The sequence below is a fragment of the Alosa pseudoharengus genome, unplaced genomic scaffold (assembly GCF_046254945.1).
Source record: "Alosa pseudoharengus isolate Yale_2024_CS ecotype anadromous, Long Island Sound unplaced genomic scaffold, YU_APseudo_1.1 YU_APseudo_1.1_scf_9, whole genome shotgun sequence".
Taxonomy (NCBI): domain Eukaryota; kingdom Metazoa; phylum Chordata; class Actinopteri; order Clupeiformes; family Clupeidae; genus Alosa; species Alosa pseudoharengus.
In genome coordinates this window covers 18256284-18274063 of record NW_027468881.1, presented here as the reverse complement: position 1 = coordinate 18274063, position 17780 = coordinate 18256284, and the positions used below count along the sequence as shown (strand labels likewise).

Below are 17780 nucleotides of genomic sequence, written 5' to 3'. Positions count from 1 at the left end.
TCATAATGAAATCAAAAGTGCAAAGGAGCATGCAAATTATATAAGATTAGATTAAATTCATCTTTATCGTCATTGTGCAGAGTACAAGTACAGAGACAACGAAATGCCGTTTGCGTCTAACCAGAAGTGGGAAAAAGTAGAAATCTTGTGAATCATTAAAGGAATGATACAACCATTGGATGAATGTTGAACCGAGAAACAGACAAACTCATCATCAGTTGTATGAAGACCATGAAGGCTTCAGTAATGGCTATTCCCTTACTTCTTGCGCTGGCAGGTACGTTGCTCTCATTCATGGCAGAGGAGTCATTTTCTGAAGTAACATATTTGACTGGAGCATTTATGTTTGGCTCTTATCACATCAACTAGATGGGTAGCCTACTGCATAGATAGATAGATAGATAGATAGATAGATAGATAGATAGATACTTTATTGATCCCCAAGGGGAAATTCAAGATGTTGGGAAGAGGAGTTCAATGCAATGTATGTTTTGCGACATGCCTTAAATGTCAAAGTAGCGAAAACTGCACTGGAACAGTTTCATAATGAAATCAAAAGTGCAAAGGAGCATGCAAATTATATAAGATTAGATTAAATTCAACTTTATTGTCATTGTGCAGAGTACAAGTACACAGACAACGAAACATTAATCAGTTATTCCTACGGGTTTCCTATGGGTTACTGTAAACCTAGGCATGTTGAAAAATCAAGATGACCATCTTGTCGGACAATCTGAAGTAAACTGTACCTGTAATTTTAAGGATAGGCTATGAGAGTGAGCACACACACTCATTTACTCACACACAGACAAGGCAGACCAACAGAATGAACCAATTGAGATGTATTTCGACCCCTGGTGGAAGGTGATGGTAGGTTAATTAAATTGTAAATGCATGAACCACAGAAGTGCTTCTGTGTGTCTAGATTCCCTCTTTAGAGATACACTACCCTCTCCAAATTTCCATGTGGAACATATATGAGGACATAAAACAATATTTATTTCATTAAATAAATAATATGACAAAATGTTTTTTTTTTTTATTTCAGATCAAGATCAATGAACCAAAATAACATTCAAATATTCAAATGAATTGGGCTTTTTAGATGACAGGAAAAGTGTCAGTTATATTATATTCATAAATACAGTTCACAGGTCCTTTGTGGTTGATTATAGAAAGTTATTCATTCAAAATTCGACACAAATGTCTAAATCATGCTAATGTTGTAGTTGTACTAACTCAAATATGTATATGTCTATACCATGCCCTGTATGAAGAAATAACTCCTGACACGAGTAGGTTGTGCTCTGGGGTCCTACCTGAAGAGAGGAATCGGATGGGATTGCCCAGACCAACAAGGCTTGCATCATGTGGTTCTGACAACCCCTGGGGACGACAAAGGACACTGTGGGGGCTCTCTGCTCAGCTCTGAGTGGATCATCACGGCTCGTCACTGTGATAAGATGTAAGATTCCAAATGTTTTCCTTTAAATTCCTGCTTATACTGGATTTTACAGGTAAAGTACATACTATCACTACCCTCACATATCCCCTAAAACAATGTTTTTCATTGTTTCTTTCTTGTTTCTGACACTATCCAATAGAAACCTGGAGGCCATAGTTGGAAAGCACCCCACTGGGGAAGGCCTTACTATAAGTGTTCAAGATGGGGATAAGTACAAGTTTATAAACAAGAGTCAAGGCCTAGAACATGATCTTATGTTGATAAAAATAGACAATAAAGACACAAATGACCTCATCACAATACCCTTGCCTAAAGAAAACTGTGCAACTCCACCTCTTTACACCACAGTTGACATTGTTGGTTAGATGACTGCAACTGTAGGCCGTTACACAGAGAAAAAAAGTAAGTTTTAACTCATTAGTTCCTTCATTGGGATACTGGAAAGCATTCAACTAAACACGTTCTCCACTCCATAGATATCTACCATGCAAACAAACTGCAGTGTGGAAATTTGACTGTTGTTGAATGCCAGTCCCCAAGTTGCCCATATCTTCAGGACTACCAATATCAGCATCTTCTCTGTGCTATAGGCACAAATACAAAATGTGATAGCTGTCATGTAAGTTTCCACACATTTCTAGCAAAAAAACAATAATGTTTGCTCAAATAATAATTTAAGGATATAATGGATGTTATTAGTACAATTAACTAACATTCATTAACATAATTAATTGATAGGACACTGAACTAACCTCTTTATCTCTCTACCTCTGTCTTTTTGTAATGCTCTCTCTTTATTTGACCCAGGGGGACTCCGGTTCTAGTCTGATAAGTGGAGTAAAGCTTCATGGAGTTCTGGTCATGTCTGATGATTATTTTTGTGGTGACACTGTTGACTTCATGGACATCTGCCACACCGAATACAGAAAGTGGATTTTCACCACCACTAGACTGTAGCAGCAGAAACCCAACACAAACTTTCCTACAACAGTATGTGATAATAAAGAGAGGGCAGATGTCCCTAAAAGTCCCCTGAGTTCTTAAGCCTCCATCACCTTTGTGTCTTATGACTCAGAGGTTAAAACATTTAGTCTGTTCAACAGGAAGCAGTAAACAGAAGCATACAATTTATTTACTTATGGGGTGGGCAGACTGTTAGACATTTCAGGGGGGGGGGCTCGGGGAGGCCTCTGCCCCGGGCCCCAGATTACCTTAACCTGGCCCTGGCGGCCACCCTAGTTAGGCTACTGCCCCCTGTCTGGCGAACCACATTGCAGAGTGGCGGAAGTGCACACGCTCTCCGCACACTGGAGCACGGGTTCGAGCTACAGTTTGCCCACGCCCCGCCCGTTTTCACGGACGTCAAGCAGACGGTAGTCTCTCCATCGCATGCACCGGCACTCCGTGGGGAAATCCAAGAGCTGGCGGCGAAGCAGGCAACAGCTCCCCGTGCTGCCATACCGGTGGATGGAGGGTGCGTACAGTCAGTATTTTTTGGTCCCCAAGAAAGATGGCAGTCTAAGTGTCTGGATGCAGCCCCGGCTACTTTGTTTCTTTTTTGACGTTCTATAATTACGCGAATATACACTGATTTTAACAAATTTTCATTCATTCCTTGACATGGCTGATGTACCGGAACCCCAACATGCCGCTAAAAAGCAAAAGCGTCTATGCAGGTACCGGGAGGAGTGGGTGGGGAGGTACCCGTGGATTGACAAAGCCTTAAGCGAAGAGATGAAAGCATTCTGCAAAGTGTGTAGAAGAGAGTTTGGTGTTTCTGTTTTATAGAGTAGGCCTAGATGAAGAGAGCGCAAGTTGCAGCAGCCGCTAAGCCGAGGACATTGAATGTGCAGGCAGCGCAGCAGGCAGAGCCAGCAGTGATGAATTGGTCGCGTCATGTGTGCAAAAAAATACGTCGGAAGTTCGGCCTAATGTCCGATGTCGTTTTAACATAATCTAGCCTACTTAATCTAACAATTATTTTGTATTCTTCTATTCTATTCTACTTAATGACCCATAATTTTGGCAAGGCTGGTTATTAGTGTTAGGCTATTATCCTTATTCTGAAAGGTCTGAGTTGCACTGTTACACAGTCATTGTTTTTTTTTCCCCACAATGACATTTTGAGTTCATGATTTCTCTGTTGTATTTTGTGGCAGACTCGATGTTTGAATAAAAATGTGTTTTGGTACAGGTTTGAAAATTCATTATCTTTTATAATAGTCTATGTAGGCCTACAACCCCCCGCCCCCCTCCGCGAAAAAAAAAAGCATCCCGAATTTCAGCCAATCTCATCTGGTCACCCTAATTGAGGTCTATGGCAGAATCCAAGAATTTCCCAGAATTTGTCAAAGCCTTATTTTTCTGAGCAATGGATGCTCATTTCGGACACGGTATCATGATCTCCAAACCCTCCTCCCCATTGCAGGAGAATGTGACTTTATGACCCTCCAGTCAGGAGAAAATCAACATTAATGAAGGTGTACACCAGTTGTTTTGTACTCCGGCAACCCTCCCCATGCATCAACCACGTGGAACCGAGGCGTTCAAACGTCAGTCATACGTCAGTGACACGCCCCTGTGCAGGCGGGGACTGAACCAGAGCCCGTCTGACTGAACTCCACTTTGCCCTCATAGACATGAACTAGGACGACCCATCTTGCTACGCATTAATTATCTTTGCTCATTGCATTTCGCCCGGGGGGCGGGGTTACGTCCTGCGTCACATAGGCTTGTTCGACTTCATGCAGATCTGCTCAGATCTGACTTGATGTGATGCATGCTGGGTTGAACACGATGCTGGATGGACGCAATGCTTACTGGTTATTATTCCATTCTCACAGTTTTATATGGCGGGAATCATGGTAAATTATTATCAGTTGGATTTATTTTTCTCTGGATATTTTTTCACCGAACTGGATGGCATAACTAGTGATGTACTACTCGAGTCTCGAGACCAATTTCTGCTTTCTCGGACTCGTCTCGGACTTGATCCTTCAAAGACTCGGTCTTGACTTCGTCTCGGACCACAGTGGGAGGAGAAGGACTTGTAATTTCAGGCCGAGTCCTCAAGACCAACGCATTTTTTTATGTTCAGGGGTGGTGGTAGTGTAGTGGGTAAGGAGCTGGGCTTCAGGTACAGTAGCCTGAAAGTTGTCGGTTCAATTCCCGGCTTCCACCGTTGTGCCCTTGAGTAAGGCACTTAGCCCCAAGTTGCTCCGAGGACAATGTGATCCCTTGTAATATAGCTGACATATGTAAGTCACTTTGATCAAGAAGTGTCTGCTAAATGTAATGTAATGTAATGTAATGTAATGTTCATATAAAAAAAACACACAACACATAACATCAATAATAAAAAAAATGCAATGTTGATGGGCATTATTTGAAAATGACATCCCATGGTGCAATGCAAAGATACTGCCGCCCGAGGCCAAACTGTTGATTATTAACTGGGGTGATATTAAATCATGTATATGAAAACTGACATGTTTGTATGGTCTTGGTCTCGACTCCTAAAGGACTCGGTCTCGACTCAGACTTGCTTACTCAAAAGACTCGGTCTTGACTCGGACTCGACTGTATTTGAAAACCAACGGAGTCGGTCTCGACAATTCAAAGACTTGATCTTGACTCGGACTCGGCATAGGCGGCCTCGTCCCCATCACTAGGCATAACCAATCAGAATGACCTGTCATTCCCTTTAGAATCAAGCAGTGCAACTTTAAACAGTGCATCGGGCCAGAACATGATAGCTAGACCAAGTTACCAACGACATTTGGTTAAGCAATCTACAAAATCCCATACAATAATTGCTGCATTTATTCAGCAAGTTACATTCTACTGTCAACCCTTCCTGAAGCATATTCTACTAGTCCAGGGGTCTCCAACCTATTTGGGAATGAGAGCTACCTGAAGGGCCCAAAATCATATGGAGGGCAACTCATTTGAAACAGACCCTCACTCTTTCTTTGCAAGGGTAAATCCTCCTAAATAATAGGCCTATGTGATTTTTACATTTAAGTTATCAATATTATGTAGGCCTATGAGCCTTTATACATTATATATACTTTATTCAATACTTCAATATCAATATGCCACATGTTCATTTCAAAGTTTCCATGGGGAATCTAATCTATTTTTTTAAACGAAAAAAGCAATCTTTAATGCAATTAATAAGTTATTTTTAGCATTGCCCACCATTAACAATTTAGAGGCTGTTTAAAGCTACCTTGTGTAAGAACTTCTCCCATCTAGCGGTGAAATTCTATATGACAACCAACTGAATATTACTTTCTAGCCCCTCCCATTCCGAGCGCATTTTAACTCCTACGGTGGCCGTTTCATGCCAAAGTTAACATTGCTTCCAGTACTACGACTTCGTCCGGTGTTCCTTCCAGTTATAAGGTTACTTTAGAAAACAATTACACATTGCATTTAGTTATATAGCCAGTAAACATGTTGGGTATGACCTCTATGTAAAGTGAATAGCCTAGTTTTACGTTTTCATTATTTTGGTAGGCTACTATTTCATTGCTAGCATCAGCTATCAGGTTCCCAAACGAATGCATGCTAATGTTATAGTACAGTAGATTCAGTGCTATCGTTATTCTGTATGTGCGAGATTAATAGTGTAAAGGCAATGTTTACAGCGTAGCCTACTATTTTTCTCAGTGAGCAGAGTCAGAGATCAGTCGATGCAACGGAGGTGCAAGGGAAAGGTAAAGGAAGAGGGAAAGGTAAAGAAAAGCCAAGAGCCGGTGGCAGAGGATCGATGAGACCTCCTATGCAAAGAAAAAGTAAGACTCCAAAAGATGACGAGGAGAGACTGGAAGAACTTCAAAGACAAAGGAGAGAAGCAACGGAGGTTTGTGTTTTTAATATATTTCTCTGAACAGTATCAATGTCAATGACACCGAAATTAGCTCGGAAGCTGCACCAGGCACGTTCGTTTGCGTTGCGTCTGCTGCAGAAAAAAAATAGACCATTCATCTAAAATTGATTTTACGCGTTGTGAACGGAACGCTTCAGTCACGCGCTTGGTGTAGCTTCCCTGCCTGTTTGTATCTCAATTGTTTGTAGCAATTTCTAGCTGTTGCCAGTCAACTGCATGATGCGAGTTGTCTCCCAGTGAAATCACGACACATAATTACGTTATGGTCTATAGAAAATGTTACACAACATTTTCACCTTTTCATTGTCCATACACATACATAGTATTCATCATTTTGTGTGAACACTTGAAAAATGACACAGAGTAGGCTACTATTACTACTACTCTGCTAACAATCTAACTTTGCTACCTAAACAAGCCTATCTGATCTTATTTCTTGTGTCTTATTTCTTCAGACTTGTGGATGGAATGAGCCTGCAAGAGCACAGGAACCTCACCACACAGTTGCTATAGTGAGGCAGCCAGGTCTGGTGTTTGATGCATCAGTGCAGACATGTCGTCCCCCCACCTGTGCCAGGGATGCCTTGGTGTAGTTGTACACACTGCAGAGACATGCCAATCGATCAGAAGAGAAAATGCTGTGGACAAAACCCTGCCACCTGTGTGAGCCTTCTGCCTCACTACACATAGCACTGCCTAGATGAAGGTTTTCTCCCGATTCACAGGCAGTACATCACAGACATCACAGCATTAGGCCATGTAAGAGAGCCAGGTGATGACAATAGAGTTCAGATATGCTACCTACAGACATTTCATTTTCTGGCAGCATGGGTCTCTAGGACAGGGTAATAGAAGAGTGATCCCAAGCTGTGTGTGTAGGATAAGGGATAAATTCCCTGACCCTCAGGGACATCTCTGGAATTTATTTCACCTTCCTATAATGTTGTAATGTTGTGTTATTGTAAATAGTTTTGTATTAGTGTTCTTGTACTGCCTGTTCCTTTTAAAACTGTATTTAATTTATTTTACACCGGTACATCGCTATATTTTGCTTTCATGATAATAAAAACTTTTAGAATTGATAAGAGACTGTTCATGCTGTACCTCATACATTACATCCACAAACTTATCATTAAAAAAGGAGTTGTGGTAATTTACCATTTTGAAACACCAAATGACAGTAACATGGTCAACAATGTTATTTGCAATATATTTATTTTCAGAAATTAACAAATTATGGTATTTACACATGAACCCTTCCTTTTTGTATGGTGCCTTTGAAGCAACATGGGCCATCATTCTAAATTTGCAGTCTCCTGGAAAGCTGATCCTGTGGAAGACATGCAGTGTCGTTAGACATACACGCCATTTTATATAGTTCAACATATTGTTACTAATCTGTATAGTGCTATTTTGCCTAGACTGAGTTACAGGCAAGGTTACAATGAAGGCATGCACGTGCATCACATAACAAGACCATTGAATTTCGTCCACATCCTCCTCCACGATGCTCATGTCATGTAGGCTTTGTAAAAAATATATATAAATGCTTATATCATGAAAATATACAATAGAGAATGTCATCGGGTATAGACATTATGAGCATTGATGGGTTACCTCTGTTCAAGGTTCTCAATTTCAGGGGCTTCTGCAATTGCGCCAAGATGCTCATCTGAAATGAATAAGCAGAGCGTTTCACAACATATAACAGTACATAAAATGGTAAACACCAAGATATTAAAAATATACTTTCAGTTATTATCAAACAACAATCACATAGAATCAACAATTGTTTTCATGCAGTGAAAAACGTTCAGACAATTTAGTAGGCTACGTCTACAATTAATAAGACTACAGGACAGGCCTCAGGATGTGAACGTCACCCTTGGAATTGGCTATACTAGCATTATCAGATTAGGATATATTTAGGCTACAAAGCAAAAGCAATGAAAAATAACTACAATTTAGTGCCCTTTGCCTGTGATCCGTCATAGCAGATTTATGTTACAATCCTTTTTCATCGACGCGAGGAAAAGTATCCCAGACGTCATTCTAGCGTTATGGACAACCATGCTATACTAAGCCAAGCAACTATAAAACTTCGAATTTACACCATAGACTGTATGTTTACACGAATAGGCCAAATTACCTGTCGAGGAGAAAGCAGGCCATTTCGGCGTCCCTTTTAAAATCCTTGCTCCTCACGAGCTCTTTCCATCTTAGAAAAGCCACTCCAATATTGACTTTGGTCTGTTGTTTTTCCGGTCGCGTTGGCGTTTTAATTCTCTTTTTCGCTTCCTTGGCGACTCCTTTTCATGTCCTCGAGAATAGTTATAATCCTCCATTTTCAACAGACTTTCAAATCTGCCGGCAGTCGCGAGTAGACTGATCATGCAATGAGTGTTGCCTACAAGCGCGAAAGGCGGAGCTGAATTTCCAGGAATGTCCCTCGTTGGCGAATGTATTTCAAAGATGGAGGCGCAACATGGATTCAGCCATTTGCGCGACTCGCGCGTATGTATTTGGAATATCAGATTCTACACTTACGAGAATACTTTGATTAGTAAGTGGAAATAATTACACATGAATGAGCACATATTTTTGAAAGAACAAATGGGTTTTTGCTAAGAATTAACTCAAAAAAGTACACAATGTAGCTTTAAGTTCTGATTTCAGTGGACAATTCGGTTGTAACACTTCAGTAGCAACCACCAACACCACCCTATCTTATGAAGACTCCTTTCATAGATATTGCACATATTAAATCTCTCCATGATCTGAGAAAAAAGGTTTTGTTTTTCACCAGATAGCCTAATACACAGTCCTATTGGCATGCACGGCACAAGATTTTCAGCGCTATTGCTACACCAGTAGGCTACAGAGGAGAAAGGGCCCGTGATCTGAGCAATTGTTTTTCAGTCCTTGAACAATCATGCACGAACCGTATGGGACGAACACAGAATAGCCAATGAACCTTTGCAAATATAGGCTATGCTTCCATTGGCTACACCAGGAGCAAGCTTTTTTCTTTTACTGTCTATGTGTGCGAGCAGCGTGTATGCGCTCCGCTTCCGTTGTTGTTTAAAGATTGAATGGGAAAGGGATTCGGAGCCAACGTCTAAAATTTAACCTACAATATAAGCTACAATTTGTAAGGTATCACCAATATCAAGTTAATGTTACAGTATGGTCTACAATTAAATATCTATTACAAATGTCCACAATGGAGGATGTTTTAGAGCGTGATCTGCAGGCGACTTGTTGGCTACTTGTGCACTGCGGGTGCCTCATAGGCATCCCGCGGGCACCTTTTTTGGAGACCCCTGAGTTATAGCCTACTGTCATGCAATAGAACACTAGCCTGGCCTCGGCCTGCCTACGTACTTCCACTTGATTTCCCCCCCCTACAGTACTCCGTCTGGAATAGCTCTCGTTCACTTAGTTTACTTCGGCAACTTGTCTCCAAACAAACCAGCGAACAGAGGGCGTTCCTGAGAGCGATTACGTTTAAGTTGCAAGCCTATCGTTATAGTCCAGTTGACAGAAAGGTGAACCCGGAAATGTTGAGTACACCAAAGTTTTATGATAGAAATATATAGTATGGGTCCCCAGCATGCAGAAACTGCCAGATGCTAATTTGCATATCTTGGGCAATTTGTGTAATTAAGCTAATTAGCATAAATTAGCATAATCACCTATATTGATCATATTATAGGAGCTGCTTGGCCATAATGGACAATGTTAGTATGCTTTAAGAGGTTACTGGAGATGCTAAGTCCATATCTGACATTTTCAAGATTCAAAATCACTATTTAAACATGGTTTGGTCAAGTTCTTACTCTCATTAAGCTGATTTTGCTGAGTTTTTGGGGGCGATTTAGACAGATTTAAAAGAGGATAAAAATGTTCAGTGTTCAGGAATAATTTGGATCCTCAAGTTATTTCTGAATTCCACTCTTTTTGCTGTGTAAATATATTGCAACATGTAACATCACTGCCTTTGCAGAAACAATAATTAGTACAGGCCAGGCCTGCAGCAGCACAGCTGCACTTTCCACATACATGTATACACAGTTTTAACCCAGACTTTGAAATTTTTTTTTTATGCCCAGGGACAAGGCAGCAGAGGAGGGACGCCAACGTCGGTAGCTGTAGCCTTATTGCGCAGCGTGATCCGGCTGTGATGGAGCTGGAGTCTGCTGCCCCGACTGGCGAGACGACGGAGGTGCGGTGCCAGTTACGGTGTTCAGTGCTGGGGAGTCTGGCAGTGGAGGCTAGGCCCCGCCAGGTGTTGGAGGAACGTCGCGGTGGTGCACACTGCGAAAGTGCGACCTGGGGACGAGTGGCGAAGGCCGGGTGACTGCCAGCACGCCCACATCGGGCCGCTGGTGGTTGTGGTTCCCCTGGGTGAGTAGGGCTCTTGCGGTGTGTGCACCCCACCTGCTGTGTGGCAGAGCCAGAGACTTTGCTGGACTGAATGTGCCGAAGATGTTAATGGCTTGTTGGGGGAGCTGTGTAACGTCAGCATGCTGGACTGTGCTTGAGATTCGCGCTGGGGATTCTGGGAGAACACTCAATTCTCACTGGTATCTGCTAGACAACAAGTACCAAAACATGATTAGTTCATAGATTTCACATGTAAAATTTATTTTATACAACCCCACCTCCATCTTGCCTGTTCATAATTCTGAGAAATTCTTGAATTGTGTGCATGTACATGTTTATGTTATGTTATGTGTGTGTGTGTGTGTGTGTGTGTGTGTGCGTGCGTGTGCGTGCTTGTGTGTGTGCCTGCGTATGTGCCTGTGCATGCATGCGTACATATGTCTACTGTGTGAGTATGTGTCATACGTATGATTACTGTGAATGTATGTGTGTGTGTATGTGTATCTGTTTGTGCACATGTGTGCACATTAGAGCCCGACCGATCTATCGGCGGGCCGATATTATCAGCCGATATTAGGCATTTTCCAAACTATCGGTATCGGCATTTATAATGGCCGATAAATGAATATTTTAAAAATAAAATAAAAACGGACGAAACACCCTTCAACCATGTCATGAGTGTTGGCGTTGTATAGTTTGTCCTCCAGAGGGCACTCTACACCGTCCCTGCTGGCAACACTCGTGTATAACGCGTCACACATCCTGCAACCAGCCAGAGTCTGGCAGAGAGAACCAGTTATCCGCGAGTGAGATCATCAGTGAAGTGTGTTCATGGTGATTTGGTCACGAGACATACATTGCTTGAAATAACAATTAAAAGAACATCCCCATCAGTTCTCTTAACTCAAATAAGCATGACAAAATTCGTGAAAACAATGGTCAGTTTTGCTGCTGTTAAATAAGCCGAGAGTGAAGCGGAATTAGCTAGTACGTTACGTTGTTACAGTGTAGTTGACTGTCTGTCCTTTTAACTTTTGACAATGTGACTGAAGATGTATTTCTTTAATAGCGTGACAGTTATAGCAGTGAGACGTATCATCTCTCCCCGGCCTGTTATTTTGAAAGCGTATGTTTTACAATTTGCAGTATGACGTTATCCATTGCTAAATTAGGGCTCATCATAGACTAGCTAACCACAAAGCTAGCTAATGCTATGAATATCAGTGGAAGACCGCTAACGTTAACATTAATGAGCTTGGAAACCACAACGAACTTATTCTGCCTAAATAAAGTAATGATTTATTACTAGTATATCTGTAGTTACAGTCCCTGCATTGTAAAATGTAAATTAGACGTGAGAGGAGTGAACATTTAGACATAGAGAAAAAGTATCAAACGTAGCTTGTGCAAAACGTAGCTTGTGCATAAAAGTTAGCTTTTCTTTTACACGTGTGTGAAATCCAATGACGCCAAGTGTGCGCTTCAGACTGTCGTTCAGCCGCAGCAGAGTTACATAATGGATTTAGATCACTAAATAGTATGTTTTAGAAGGCAGGCAGCAACTGATGATTGAAAATGGTTTGATGTAGCTTGATGGAAATACTTTTAAAAGTGCAGGTAAAGGGATAAGCAAGCTGACATTGTAATTATAAGGTAGCTTATAAGGCAATAGGGACTAATTATTACACACCCACAAACATTTAAGAGTGACCTTTATCTTGTTTAATGATGATGATAGTAATAATGTCATCATTATTTTTTGCAATTGTTAAGTCTTAGTTCAAAGTTATATTTATGAAACTTGTTGTTGTTATTGTGTTTTTGTTCAAAAAACTAAGTTTCATATCTTAAGTTTCTATTTTTATACATTTTATTTATCAGAACTCTAATATATTTCGATGTTCCTCTGTTCCACTGTGACAATATTATTTAAAAATAAACAAGTTTGTTTTTGAAATGCATTATCCTATTATTTTAGTCAATACTCATAAATAACTACAAATAACTAATGTTAGGGAAATCTGTTAATGTTTTGTTGCGCGTTTCTGAACAACTATATATATATCGGCCGATATATCGGAATATCGGATTTTTAAATCAACAAATATTTGTATCGGTATCGGCCTTCAAAATCCTTTATCGGTCGGGCTCTAGTGCACATGAAATGGGTTAACATGACCCCTGGAGGCAAACATACGGAAAAAAATGGTCATCCTAGGCCCTACAGTTCTCAAGATATTCACAGAGAACTGTGTCTGCCCTACCCTCCTTTCGGGGGGTCCAGTCCAGCGGGGGGGCTACAGATCAAAACGAAAAACGACGGTTCCATGCTATCCATGTGGGGTTACATGCCCACCAAGTTTTGTGTACCCCGGTCTTTCAGTGTCCCGGGAATCCTTGTAGGTGTACGTCACTAAATGTACACATAAATGATTTTATTGTAAGGCCCCCCATGAACAAAAGTACACAAAACTTGGCATGCATTCGGAGGGTGTCATAATGATCCTACACTTTTCATTTTGTGCAGTTTTGACCTTGTCAGCCAGAGATATTGTGATGAAAACACCTAATTTTTTGCTTTTTAATTTTTAACTAGGTGGCGCTATACATGAAATAAGTGGTAATGGGATGGGTTGACATTCCCCCTTAAGACCAACATACATAAAAAAGGTGGACCTCCTAGGCCCTACGGTTCTCGAGATATTCACAGAAAACTGTCTCCGGCCATCTACAGGCCAGTTGGTGTATAGTAACATAAACTAGATGTACCGCATAGCGGTACAAAATATGACCGCCGCTCAGTCCTGTACATCCGTTCCGCGAAAATAAATCACACTTCAATTTGTCTCCATATTTTACTCCATCCCCCACTCTTGAAACTTTTGTGTATGCTTGTTTGGCATGCCTGAGTGTGTGTGTGCGGCTGCACAGAAAGTAGCCTACTGGTGCTGAAAAGGTGAATAGATTGTAGAATAGCCAAAGAAGATGTAGCATTGTTATAAAACCTTTAAAATCTCTAAACAATCACAAGTAGGGCAGTTCATCACAGTTCATCCATTGCAACTGGATTGATGAAAGGTCACTTACATCTGTAGGCTACATTGTATTTGGGAAAAGCAAAAGGTATCAGCATAATGTTATTTATTTATTTATTTATTTATTTACAAAAACATCTCTGTCTGTTCCATGCCGTTTTCAACAGCTATCAAAAACAAAGGTCATTTTTGGATGGATGGATTTTTTTGTGAATGTTTCTTCTTCTAAGATTTTAGTCATCTTTAGTTCATGTAATACTTTATTGTCAATGCACAAATTAAGTAACAGTAGTCTGAAACGTTATTGTTAATGCACAAATTAAGTAACAGTAGTCTGAAACGAAATGCTGTTTTACATCTAGTGGTGCAAATAACTGACATGTCCAAATGGGCCTTGATGAAATGCGTCGCTAGACTGTTCATACACATTTTAACGGGCCAAAGTTGAAGAGCTGTTGTCCGTTATTGTTCGTGCAAATATAGGCTGATTCATGTTCCCTTGCATTGTGTAACTGAGGTCCATGGCTAGTCTGGCTTTCACCAGACCAAGCTCAATCTTTTAAGAAATCAAAAAATAAATAGCGGGCAGATCAGGCTGGGTTCACCAAGCCTAGTCCGGCACCCGATATTGTTCATGTTCTGGCTATTCTAAATGCAAAAATGCATCAGGGAGTTATGACAAAACTGTAACTAACAAACTAGATCCTAATAGAAAGCTGTTAGCTTCCCTAAGCTACAGGTAGGCTTATAAGGTAGGCCTATTTACAACATAAATTGTCAATAGGCTATGCTGGCGACACAAATAAAATCTCTTTTGGAAACCAATGGCTTACGCCTTACAGTATCAAGCGGACTTAAATTGCCATATCGAGGCGAAAAGTTGTAATAAAATTCACGCAGCTCCATGAGTCAAGGAAAGCGCGAATGAAGTAGCCACTTCTAAATGGGACCCACTAGCCTACACAGTAGCTTAATGTGTGTTGCTAAAGCAGCCATAATGAAATGAAGGTGTCATTGTTTGGATACTTCACACACACACGCTTTTTAATTTCACAGACTACAACTACCAAGCTGGAATCAAAGCACATCGATTCCCCTCTCACACCCTGCACGCACTTAAAACAAAATAAACAGGCGTCTCAGTCTCACGCATGTATAGGCAAAACTGTATCAGACCGGTGTAACGTTGGTAAATCTTCCATTGCACAGAATGATTTTTGTAGCACGTGCAACAAATGACAGTCGAAAGATACAATTACAGTGCTGCTATCAATTTGCTTGGTATAACCGCATTTATAGTTTTCTACAAATGCAATCAATCAAATTGGCCTCCATCACTCAACCAACGCTGACGGTAACATTACCTAGGTCCTTATTGATATTATAAGATTAACGTACCTGCAGTAAAAGCATGTCCGATAAACATCCTCAGATTTATTTCGGCTTCAAGAAGAAATGGGAATTACATTTCATGTGAACATCATCCTATCCTTTTTAGACGTTCTCTGTGGTAAACTATAGTCCTTGTAGAAAGCGTCCATTGTTATTCCAACCCACGTTTAACTTCCAACAAAATTACGTCTCACTGCAACGATGCGCCATCTAGTGGACAAACGACTACTTATCGCCAATACTGGAAATGCAGCCATGATGATGATGATGAATATTTATTTTGGCTTTCTTTTAATCCTACTGAATTTGTAATTATGTATCGGCCGTTCTAATACCGATAGTATGTGGGTGCCTGTGTGTGTGTGCATGTGTATATGTGTGCACCGCCATCTACAGGCCAATGAGTGTACAGTCACTAAATGTACACATAATCTAATTTTTTAAAGACCCCCCCATGGATGAAATTCTACGAAACTACGAATTCTACCCCCAGAGAATGCCAGGTCAATCATACACATAAAATTTGGTGCAGTTCTGAACATCTTAACTGAAGATAGGGGCGATTAAAGCAGAATAATATTGCATTTTCATTTTTTAACGGGGGGGTGCAAATCACAAATGAGTGATTATGGGCCAGATTGATGTGGGCCCTTGAGACCAACATACCATAAAAGATTCTTCATCCTCGGTGCCACGGTTCAGGTAGTTATTTAGGAAAAAACGCTTTTTTTGCGGTTCGGGGGGCCCAGCACGGGGGGGGGGAGTGGACCCCGGGGACGAAACGAAATTTTTCCGTAAAAGTCTAGTGGGGCTACATACCCACCAAATTTCATGTGCCCCGGTGGTTCGGTGTCCCGGGTATCGTTGACCAAAAATTCAGGAAGTAGATGACGGGGGGGGGGAATTGACAATCCCTATATGACCGCTTCGCTAGCTTCGCTAGCGGCGGTCATAATTAATTTATTGTGTGGCCCCTCATGAACGGAATTCCACAAAACTTGGCGTGCATACAGAGGGTGTCATAATGATCCTACACTTTTTTTTTTACACAGTTTTGACTATGATAGGTCACAGATACCTGCGATTACAACACCTCATTTTTACTTTTTTGTGTTTAACTAGGTGGCGCTATACATGAAATGAGTGGTTATGGAATGGGTTGACATGGCCCCTTGAGATCAACATACAAAAAAAAATGTTCCTCTTAAACCCTACGGTTCTCGAGATATTCACAGAAAACTGTGTCTGCCCTACCCTCCTTTCGGGGGTCCAGTCCCCTGAAAAAAAAAAAAAAAAAATCTGACTAAACCTATATGACCGCGGCTTTGCTGCGCGGCAGTCATAAATAGTGATTTTGAATCTTGAAAATGTCAGATATGGACTCAGCATCTCCAGTAACCCCTAAAAACATACTAACATTGTCCATTTTGGCCAAGCAGCTCTTATAATATGATCAATATAGGTGATTATGCTAATTTATGCTAATTAGCTCAATTACACAATACAATATATTTCCATCATAAAACTTGTGTACTCAACATTTCCGGGTCCACAATGGGGCTCTATGGGCTGTCAACCGGACTATTATCGTTGTGTCCCCCGTGGTTAACATAAGTCATTACCAAACATTAGTGATTGAACTCCAATGATTTCAAACTTCAGACAAGCGTCCACCAAGCAGGAAATAAACGTTTGCCAATGGATCCAGGACAGACTCTCTGCAAAGTCAGAGAGTCTGGTATCCAGGCTAATAGAACACTGCTAGGTTTGTTCTAGGTCGAAGGTTTGTTCTAGGTCGAATGCAGCTAGGACTAGCTCGCTAGGTAGCACTTCGAGAACCACTGATAGAAAACAATGCAATTTACCTCAACGTGTTTGCGAAGGTTAGATGTAGAGGTTTTGAAGATATTGTTGTAAGCTTAGGGTGACACATTAAGCATTTCATACGGTTCTCTCCCTTCCTTCTCATGGGATGGAACAGTGTGACAGATGAGGCCAGGGGTTGACCATGGGAGTGGGGGCTGCTTCAGCTACTAGCATTCATCTCTGCATCCATGGCGTTTCTAGTCCTCAGTCCCAACGTAATGGTAGACTAGTCTCCTAGGCTGTATAGACTAATCGTAACAATATTGCAAACTAGGGAGGGCACGTCGCTAACGTGTAGGCCTACACTTGTATTCCAGTCAACAAATATATGTAATCTATCGAAATACTCATTTTAATGAATGTCCACTGGAAAATGTAATTTAGTAAAGAGTAGAATTCTAGTTGAAATATTTACTCGAGTAAGAGTAAAATTACAGCCTTAAAAAAGGAACGTGGAACTTTAGCATTTTATGAACTTGGTTGACCTCAGTACTATGGTTATGATATGCCTATGATAGTTTTATAGAAATGATTAGGGACTGTACGATATTTACCGGGGGGGGGGGGGGGCGGTCGTCAGGGGGGGTAATTTTTTAAGCCTTAGGGGAAGGCCCAGGAGAATTTTTTTGGCCCTGGGGGGAGGGCCGAGGAAAATAATTTTTTCCTGATCCATGATATTTTTTCCCCCTGATCAATGATCCGTTTTCGATATTTTAAAAGGTTTGTAGGCCAACACATGATT

The 17780-nt window shown here is 41.0% G+C and overlaps 2 long non-coding RNA genes across 3 annotated transcripts; one reads left to right on the top strand and one right to left on the bottom strand.

The window, feature by feature from the left end:
* The first annotated feature begins 1091 nt into the window (after nucleotides 1–1091).
* Nucleotides 1092–2501, top strand: LOC143114356 (uncharacterized). Of its 2 annotated transcripts, XR_012984903.1 has the most exons (4): nucleotides 1092–1465; nucleotides 1605–1867; nucleotides 1942–2084; nucleotides 2273–2501. It is a non-coding gene; the product is annotated as an uncharacterized LOC143114356 (long non-coding RNA). The 2 variants fall into 2 exon arrangements; XR_012984902.1 differs by having other exon boundaries at nucleotides 1605–2084.
* Nucleotides 2502–7620: 5119 nt separating this feature from the next.
* Nucleotides 7621–8622, bottom strand: LOC143114145 (uncharacterized). Its single transcript, XR_012984850.1, has 3 exons — nucleotides 8509–8622; nucleotides 7977–8031; nucleotides 7621–7689 (listed from the first exon to the last, which is right to left on the bottom strand). It is a non-coding gene; the product is annotated as an uncharacterized LOC143114145 (long non-coding RNA).
* Between the last annotated feature and the right edge of the window lie 9158 nt (nucleotides 8623–17780).